General features: G+C 45.3%; 1 pseudogene; it reads right to left on the bottom strand.

The window, feature by feature from the left end:
• Window positions 1-6,202: 6,202 nt before the first annotated feature.
• On the bottom strand, window positions 6,203-6,637 carry LOC120852249 (annotated as a pseudogene).
• Window positions 6,638-10,118: the final 3,481 nt, after the last annotated feature.

The following is a 10,118-nucleotide window of genomic DNA, read 5'->3' as shown; positions in this document are numbered from 1 at the left end:
TGTATGGCAAAACCAATACAATATTGTAAAGCAATTAGCCTCCAATTAAAATAAATTTAAATTTAAAAAATAAAAATAAATAAATAAATAAATTTCTATTGTTTAAGCCACCCAGGTTGTGGTGCTCTGTTACAGCAGCCCTAGCAAACTAATGTCCTCAGCTGTGTCTAGCTCTTTACAACCTCATGGATTATAGCCTGCCAGGCTCCTCTGTCCATGGGACTTTTCCAGGCAAGGATACTGAAATGGGTTGCCATTTTCTCCTCCACGGGATCTTCCTGACCCAGGGATCGAACCCTAGTTTCCTCTGCCTCCTGCATTGGCAGGTGAATTCTTTACCACTGAGCCACCTGAGATGGAGAAGGCAATGGCACCCGCTCCAGTACTCTTGCCTGGAAAATCCCATGGATGAAGGAGCCTGGTAGGCTGCAGTCCATGGGGTCACTAAGAGTCAGACATGACTGAGCAACTTCACTTTGACTTTTCCTTTCATGCATTGGAGAAGGAAATGGCAACCCACTCCAGTATTCTTGCCTGGAGAATCCCAGGGACGGGGGAGCCTGGTGGGCTGCCGTCTATGGGGTCGCACAGAGTCGGACATTACTGAAGCAACTTAGCAGCAGCAGAGCCACCTGGGAAGCCCAGCAACGGCACACAGATGAAGGCAGACTGCCTCCCCACCTGAACTTGTCTCTCTAATCTCACCTGAGATGGAAGCACCTCAGACTCCCTAATGCTACCCACTGCCTAGACCCCATGTAGAAGCAGGATGAAAGCTGTGACTTCATAGTGGGGAGCGGAGGTTGAGGAGGCAGTGTTGTGCCCAAGCTTTAGAGATTCAGCAGGGGACAGAGAGTTAACAACTGCTCTGTGAACTACCCAGGCATGGCATGCTGAGGTTTCTGTGAATTATTCTCTATCACCTCCCTACTGTCTTTTGGCCTCTACCACACAAGAATCCTTACTGTGAAATGTGCAAAGATGACCTGTAGTTATTCATCATAGGTGCCGTGTCTAATCGTTCTTCCTGCTACCCTAGTACCTAGGCCAGTGCCTGCCTCACAGTAAGTGGTCAGCCTTCATTTATTGGATGGATAGATAGACGGATAGCTAGAAGATCAATGGATGGAAGATCAAAGGATGGTGGGCAAACACATAAGGAGATTGTGTGGAGAGAGCAAATTAGCCAAGATAGTGTGTTTAGGCTCTCTTGCCCTACGTTTTGTAATTAATGACCATATAACAGCTGAGATCACTCATAGCACTGCACATGCGTGTTATGAGGTTCTTGCTTGGTCACAGGTTGTGTGCTGTACGTACATGTGAGATCCACCTAAAAAGTGTCAGCATCACTGCAGTGTCACTGCATCAGGGCTGTGTCTGTGTGGTCAGCCATGAGAGGAGCGACTAAAGTGTGAACATTGCTACGGCTGCTGTGTCAGCCAGAAGAGAATAAACGTGTCTGCAGTTTGGCTCCTCAAGTCTCCTTCCAGCCTCTTAGCTCGCACCTTGCCTACCCTGGGTTCAGCAAACAGTGCGGACAGTGTGAATAGCAAGACAATTGGCGTCACAAACAGGATCAACAATACAGAGATCCTATGGGTTAAACTTTCTGTGGTTCATGATTCCATAAAGCAGCTGGGATGTCATTACCACAAGGAGCTACTGGGATCGGAGTCAGCCGTTGAGTCACTGTAGATTCCTGTTATTGCCACACAGATCCTATACTCATTCGCTCTAGGCTGAAAATTTCCCAGGTGCCAATCACCAAGCAAGGCTTCTAAGTTCCCTTTCATTAGTGTTCCCTCCTGGCAGCTCTTTATAACAGCTTCACCCGAAGAACGTTGAAACAGCCTCTGGCAAATCTCTCTGGGATTCATAACCAACCCCCACCCCAAAATCTACCAAAAGTTTCAGACAAATCCCAGAGAAGAAACTATGTTTAAAAGCAAATCTCTCTCCCTGACACTTCAACACAGATTTCTTTTTAAAAAGAATAAGCTCATCTTGAAGCAACTGTCCAAGGGAAGATAGGTGAATAAACAAAACAAAACCTGAGGCCTATATGTCATTGTACTGCAGAAATTTCCACAGATTGGAACTGTACTAAGGAAGGCAATTTCCAGAGTTGAGGAGAGACTGAAAGAGACACTGGGGACTTGAAAGCTGGAAATTACAAGAAAAATGTCTGAGTTTGGCCCACTTGGGCAGTTAAAGAGAACCCTACCACTCATTAACCAGCCCTAAAACCTGCTAACTGAAAAATAAATGAATTCATTAAATGCAGAAATAGGGAAGACCTGGAGGCTTAACCAAAGAAATCCCAACTTCCAGAAAAACAAAGAGGGTGTTGGGTACAATTAGATTTATGACCAGGAGTAAAGGCTGGCTCCCAAATGAGGCAGCTGAGTTATACTGAACTGTCATTTTGGTTCAGCTATTCCCAGCTGTGCATGCAGGCACCTAGAGAGGGAAGTGTTTCTCAGAGCATGGCTGGCCAGGATGGTTGTTGTGGCTTATCAATTAAAGTGGTCCAGATCTTTGGTCAAACCTGTGGGGAAGTCATTCAGGAAACACAGGGGGAAGTTTCAAGAATATGATGAGTTCTTGGGAGAATTATGACTCCAGTTTCACTTTAGCAGCTGCCTGTGACAAATACAGCCTCAGGTTTGACTTAAGAAAGGCTGTTCATCATACTTTATTAGTTCCTCTCCAATTTATCACCTGCTTACTGAGGACCAGCCATCTACAGGCAGGGCCCTCACTAGATACTGCATCTTCCAGCTTGACTTGCTAGGGCTTGTTTCTCTAATCCTCTCCAGGTTCCAGGTTCCTGGCTCCAGCTTCATCCCCTAACATAACTGCCTTTGGGCCATGTAGACTCCCTTCAGATCTTCCTGTTCTCTGAACATTCCTGGGATCTGCTATTGTCTTGTGTAAAAAATAACTCCCCTGCCATCGCAATCAGCCCCAGGCCTAAACAATGATTGTGCTTTGAATAATGCATGCTGTTCTAGGGCCTGCACAGGAACAATGGGGACACAGATGAGAGAGTGCCTAACTCTACCTGCATATTAGAGGACCCATCAGGAAAGGCCTTCTTTCTCAAAGGAGATGGTCAGACTTTTTCCAAGGGGAGCAGAGTGGGGGCTGAAGGTAACTCCAAGGAGGGAAGCAGCAGAGGCAACACTACAGAGACATGAAAGAGGATGTCAAATTAACAAGAAGCCCACCCACTACCAAGGAAGTGAGGTGGTCACATTTATTCTGTGCCTTTGGCTTCCACCACTCTTTCTGTAAGGGACTGTTCAGTTCAGATCAGTCGCTCAGTCATGTCTGACTCTTTGTGACACCATGAATCGCAGCATGCCAGGCCTCCCTATCCATCACCAACTGTTGGAGTCTATCCAAACTCATGTCCATCAAGTCAGTGATGCCATCCAGCCATCTCATCCTCTGTCGTTCCCTTCTCCTCCTGCTGCCAATCCCTCCCAGCATCACAGTCTTTTCCAATGAGTCAACTCTTTGCATGAGGTGGCCAAAGTATTGGAGTTTCAGCCTCAGCATCAGTCCTTCCAATGAACACCCAGGACTGGTCATCTTTAGGATGGACTGGTTGGATCTCCTTGCAGTTCAAGGGACTCTCAAGAGTCTTCTCCAACACCACAGTTCAAACGCATCAATTCTTTGGCACTCAGCTTTCTTCACAGTCCAACTCTCACATCCATACATGACCACTGGAAAAACCATAACCTTGACTAGATGGACCTTTGTTGGCCAAGTAATATCTCTGCTTTGTAATATGCTATCTAGGTTGGTCACACCTTTCCTTCCAAGGAGTAAGAGTCTTTTAATTTCATGGCTGCAATCATCATCCACAGTGATTTTGGAGCCCCAAAAAATGAACTCTGACATTGTTTCCACTGTTTCCCCATCTATTTCCCATGAAGTGATGGGACCAGATGCCATGATCTTCGTTTTCTGAATGTTGAGCTTTAAGCCAACTTTTTCACTCTCCTCTTTCACTTTCATCAAGAGGCTTTTTAGTTCCTTTTCACTTTCTGCCATAAGGGTGGTATCATCTGCATATCTGACGTTATTGATACTTCTCCCGGCAATCTTGACGCCAGCTTGTGCTTCTTCCAGCCCAGCGTTGCTCACGATGTACTCTGCATATTAGTTAAATAAGCAGGGTGACAATATACAGCCTTGACGTACTCCTTTTCCTATTTGGAACCAGTCTGTTGTTCCATGTCCAGTTCTAACTGTTGCTTCCTGACCTGCATATAGGTTTCTCAAGAGGCAGGTTAGGTGGTCTGGTATTCCCATCTCTTTCAGAATTTTCCACAGTTTATTGTGATCCACACAGTCAAAGGCTTTGGCATAGTCAATAAAGCAGAAATAGATGTTTTTCTGGAACTCTCTTGCTTATTCGATGATCCAGCAGATGTTGGCAATTTGATCTCTGGTTCCTCTGCCTTTTCTAAAACTAGCTTGAACATCTGGAAGTTCACAGTTCACGTATTGCTGAAGCCTGGCTTTGAGAATTTTGAGCATTACTTTACTAGCATGTGAGATGGGTGCAATTGTGCGGTAGTTTGAGCATTATTTGACATTGCCTTTCTTTGGGATTGGAATGAAAAATGACTTTTTCCAATCCTGTGGCCACTGCTGAGTTTTCCAAATTTGCTGGCATATTGAGTGCAGCACTTTCACACCATCATTTTTCAGGATTTGAAATAACTCAACTGAAATTCCATCACCTCCACCAGCTTTGTTCATAGTGATGCTTTCTAAGGCCCGCTTGACTTCACATTCCAGGATGTCTGACTCTAGATGAGTGATCACACCATCGTGATTATCTGGGTCATGAAGACCTTTTTTGTAGAGTTCTGTGTATTCTTGCCACCTCTTCTTAATATCTTCTGCTTCTGTTAGGTCCATATCATTTCTGTCCTTTATCGAGCCCATTTTTGCATGAACTCTTCCCTTGGTATCTCTAATTTTCTTGAAGAGATCTCTAGTCTTTCCCATTCTCTCATTTTCCTCTAGTTCTTTGCACTGATCACTGAGGAAGGCTTTCTTTTCTCTCCTTGCTAGTCTTTGGAACTCTGCATTCAGATGCTTATATCTTTCCTTTTCTCCTTTTGCTTTTGGTTTCTCTTCTTTTCACAGCTATTTGTAAGGCCTCCTCAGACAGCCATTTTGCTTTTTTGCATTTCTTTTCCATGGGGATGGTCTTGCTCCCTGTCTCCTGTACAATGTCACGAACCTCATTCCATAGTTCATCAGGCACTCTGTCTATCAGATTTAGTCCCTTAAATCTATTTCTCACTTCCACTGTATAATCATAAGGGATTTGATTTAGGTCATACCTGAATGGTCTAGTGGTTTCCCCTACTTTCTTCAATTTAAGTCTGAATTTGGTACAAGAAGTTCATGATCTGAGCCACAGTCAGCTCCCAGTCTTGTTTTTGCTGACTGTATAGAGCTTCTCCATCTTTGGCTGCAAAGAATATAATCAGTCTGATTTCGGTGTTGACCATCTGGTGATGTCCATGTGTAGAGTCTTGAGAATAATTTTCATTCTTGCCTTATTGGCAAGCCTATCATTTTTCTAAACTTTAAATCTCACAAAGAACCCTGCAAGATCCATTCCCAGCTGCCTTCTCCTTGTCATCCATCTTCCAAGATGGATACTATTCTTAAAGGGCCACATAGGACAATAGGAAGAGAATGAGTTGTAGAGTCCTGAAAAGTGGGTTTAAATCCCAATTCCACTAATAGCTGTGTGACACTGGACTGCTCACTTCTCTGAGATATTTTCCTCATCTGAAAAATGGGGGTGATAAACATCTACCAAATGGAGTGATTGTGAAAATAAGAAAGAACATGTGCAAAGTAAGCCCAAAGATGTTTGGCATATAGCCCATGTTCAAAGATGTTAACTGTTGTTATCCCAGATTGTAGCATGTTCTGTCTCATCCTCACCCTGTGAGCCCTCTGGTCCCCTCAGTGGGTGGCTCCTACTGAGTAAAGGTAAGAAGTAGTTTAGTCACTGATGCAACATCCAGCACTCCGTGACCTGCAGCCCTGCCACAAAAACACCGGGTTCCCCATTCTGCATCTCCATGGGGACTAACCTTTATTCCGTGAAGCTTTGAAAACTAACTGCCATGCATGAAGCCTTTTGAATCTAAAATCAATGTCTTAAGTCAGAGAGATTAGACTGTGGCACGATGTTCTTTCCTTTTTGCCAGTTCGTTGTTTCATTGCTCCCTGGATGCTCAGATGTGTACTTCCAGAGTAGGTACAGCCACTCCTTCCTCTCTGTTTCTTGGTCTTTCAGGTTCTCTTCATGCTTGTTGAGTCAGCGGCACACGGGACATGTTTTCTTGGGCCGCAGATCCAGGGGCTTGTACTTCTTGCCCTTATAGAATTTTTATTTCTGAGTCTGGTTAATGATGGCAATGGATTTATGAACAACTCAGATCTTGGAGAGTTTGGAAGCCATGCCACCTGTCACTTCAGCCACAGCAGCTGAGACACCTCCACCTTCAGGTCCCCAGCTGTTTCAGCAGCTCCGCCTTCTTCTTGTCGCAAAGGTCCTGAACCTTAATCTTGGCCATGGCTGTAGAGTCTTGTGGACTCTCCAGAGGTCTGCTCTGAAGATCAGGGCCATAGACAGTTCCAGATCTTAAAGCATGTAAGACAGGCTTTTACTTTCAGGCAGAGTGACTTTGAGGCACCTCTTACGTTGAGGGATGTCTAAGGAAAATCTAAAAATTACATTTGCAGTCCCTTTCTTAAGTGAGTAAATTGCCAACTGCTTATTGGTCCGTAGATTCTGACAGAAAACCAATTTGAACTCCATGAGCTGCTAACTTGAAGTGGAGGGAAGGGGAAGGGAAGAGATAGACATGCTGAAATTCCCTAGTGAGTTACTGAGGTTACTTTTTTCCAGAATTCTAGATGATTGGCAAATATCTTGGTGGTCCAGGAAGAGGAGATGGTAACAGGATAGAGACAGTAACTGTGTTTTGAGTTGAAAACAAACACTTGTTGGGATTCCTGGGAACCTGTGCTACCCTGAGAATCCTGGGACCAACTGGCTCCCAAACAGGGGCTGTGAAAGAAAACTGACAGCAGAACTCAGCTAAGCTGCAACATTGTGAGCTCCAGTGGGAGGGTCACCCCTGACTGAGGTTACTGCTGAGGGAATGAGTTCATCCTCCTTCAGAGAACCTGAGTGGCTCTGTGGGGACACAGCAAAAGCCCCCTTGTGGAAGGCTGCAGGACCTTCCACAGCTGCCACCATGTGGCAGCATTTGGAGGACAATGGATCCCACTGCTCTCTCCCTCGTACGTCCTGGACCTTCTCAGATCATCTCAGGTGAGGAATGTGCCCTCAAGGAAAGGCAGAGTGGTTGGAGGTTATTTGCCACGCCAGTGGAAAAATGAGAGAGAGTTGCTCACATTTGCACCCCAAGTTTGTGGAACCATCTTGACAGCTTCCATATGCTGCTGAATTTAGTCCCAGTCAATTGTGGTTTTGTTTAGTTGCTCAGTCATGTCCGATTCTTTTGCAACCCCATGGACTATAGCCCACTAGGCTTCTCTGTCCATGGGTTTTCCCAGGCAAGAATACCGGAGTGGGTTGCCATTTCCTCCTCCAGGAGATCTTTCCGACTCAGGGATCGAACCCACGTCTCCTGCATTAGAGGCACATTCTTTACGACTGAGCCACCAGGAAAGCCCCAGTCCCAGTGAGTAGCTGCACCTAAAAACTGATGAAGCAATCCAAATTGAACGCAGTAAAGGCTGCTTGACTGTCCAGTTAGGTCGGACAGTCTCTGGGGTGTTTCCAGGTGTCTGACTCAAAGAACAGGTGCTGTGTGAGTGATGAGGGAGCAAACGAGTATATTGTGAATCTCTGAATTGACATCTCATCCTACTAGAGCTTTACGTCAAATCATGTTAGATGGGGTTTTTCCTGACTCAGTCTCAACTGAGACCTGAGCAAGGTTGGGTATAGGCCAGCTCACAATGTGCAGAATTCACAAAGGAAATTTCCAGATCTGGTTCTATGGTCCTCAAGCACTGTTGCCCACTTGAGAATATAGAAGAGCCAGTATCTAGACAGGAGAGAGGAAGAAGAGTTTCGAAAAGATTTATCTGGAGGTTGCTGGTGCCAAGTCCCTACTCCCTTTCAGGGAGGGTCTAGAAGCAGCCTCTTTCCATCCGGCTTAATGAGGGGACTTCTATGGTTGCAGTAGGAGACCTTGGACTGTGTTCCCAAAGGCCAGAGAGGGTACAGGAAATTTCGAAATAGTTAAGAGCTTCCCTAGTGGCTCAGTGGTAAAGACTATGGCTGCAGTGCAGGAGATGCCAGTTTGATTCCTGAGTTGGGAAGATCCTCTGGAGAAGGAAATGGCAACCCACTCCAGTATTCTTGCCTGGGAAATCCATGGACAGAGGAGCTTAGCAGGCTACAATTCGTGGGGTCACAAAGAGTCAGAAATGACTTAGTGACTTAACAACAAGGGAGCCTGGACAGCAGGACAGAATATGTTGCCCCCAAACTGAACTGGACTCCCAGAATTTGTCAGAGTAAGGATGTGTGAGTGTTTCACAGACCATGAAGAGGCAGAACAACCTAATTAAAGAAGTTTTAAGCCCTGCTGAGAGCTGAGTCTTGGAGGTTGAAGGGACCCCAACAGTGAGATTTGATGCAGAATGGGCCATGAGCACACTAGGGACCCAGGAGGATGACATCCAAAGGGACAGAAAGAACTGCCCATGTCACAGGGCCTATGGTCAGAGGGATGCGCAGGGAATCTCTGAAGAACCCACAAGCATATCACAAGGAAAAGACTCAGCTTCAGTTATCCACTTCTCAAGGAGGCTTTGTCAGAGACGAGTGCCAGGTCAGGAGACTCTGTCTTTGTCCCCTAATTACTCATGTCCAGTTCCATTGCCAACCTTCTATAGTGGGTTGGGGAACCATGAGTTAAAAAAGCAAGAATCTGACTACCCAGGGCTCTAAAAATGGCAGATTTTCATCTACGTTCTGCTGCAGCTAGGAGGAAGGGAAAAATTGAATGCTAATTTCATTTTTGCTATTTTAATTAATTTACTGTTGAACTATAGTTCATTTACAATAGAATGTTTCTTCTGTACAGCAAAGTGACTCAGTCATATGTGTACATATATCCACTCTCTTTTAGATTCCATTCCCATATAGGTCATTGATGTTGCTGTTTGGTCACTAAGTTGTGTCCAACTTTTTTTGCAATCTCATAGCCATAAACTGCCACGCCCCTCTGTACATGGAATTTCCTAGGCAAGAATACTGGAGTAGGTTGTCATTTCCTTCTTGGGGGGATCTTCCCGGCCCAGGGATTGAACCCATGTCTCCTGCATTTCCTGCATTTGCAGGCAGATTCTATACCATTGAGCCACCAGGGACACTCCAATATAGGTCATTCAGTTCAGTTCAGTTCAGTCACTCAGTCATGTCTGACTCTTTGCAACCCCATGAACTGCAGCATGCCAGGCGTCCCTGTCCATCACCAGCTCCTGGAGTCCACCCAAACCCATGTCCATCGAGTTGATAATGCCATCCAACCATCTCATCCTCTGTCACCCCCTTCTCCACCTGCCTTCAATCTTTCCCAGCATCAGGGTCTTTTCCAATGAGTCAGCTCTTCACATGAGGTGGCCAAAGTATTGGAGTTTCAGCTTCAACATCAGTCCTTCCAATGAACACCCAGGACTGATCTCCTTTAGGATGGACTGGTTGGATCTCCTTGCAATCCAAGGGACTCTCAAGAGTCTTCTCCAACACCACAGTTCAAAAGCATCAATTCTTTGGTGCTCAGCTTTCTTCACAGTCCAACTCTCACATCATACATGACCACTGGAAAAACCATAGCCTTGACTAGATGGACCTTTGTTGACAAAGTAATGTCTCTGCTTTTTAATATGCTGTCTAGGTTGGTCATAACTTTCCTTCCAAGGAGTAAGCATCTTTTAATTTCATGGCTGCAATCACCATCTGCAGTGATTTTGGAGCCCAGAAAAATAAAGTCAGCCACTGTTTCCACTATTTCCCCATC

This window comes from Oryx dammah, unplaced genomic scaffold, assembly GCF_014754425.2.
Source record: "Oryx dammah isolate SB20612 unplaced genomic scaffold, SCBI_Odam_1.1 HiC_scaffold_25, whole genome shotgun sequence".
In the NCBI taxonomy this organism is placed as follows: Eukaryota; Metazoa; Chordata; class Mammalia; order Artiodactyla; family Bovidae; genus Oryx; species Oryx dammah.
Note: the sequence above shows the minus strand (reverse complement) of the source record. Positions and strands in the feature narration are given on the sequence as shown.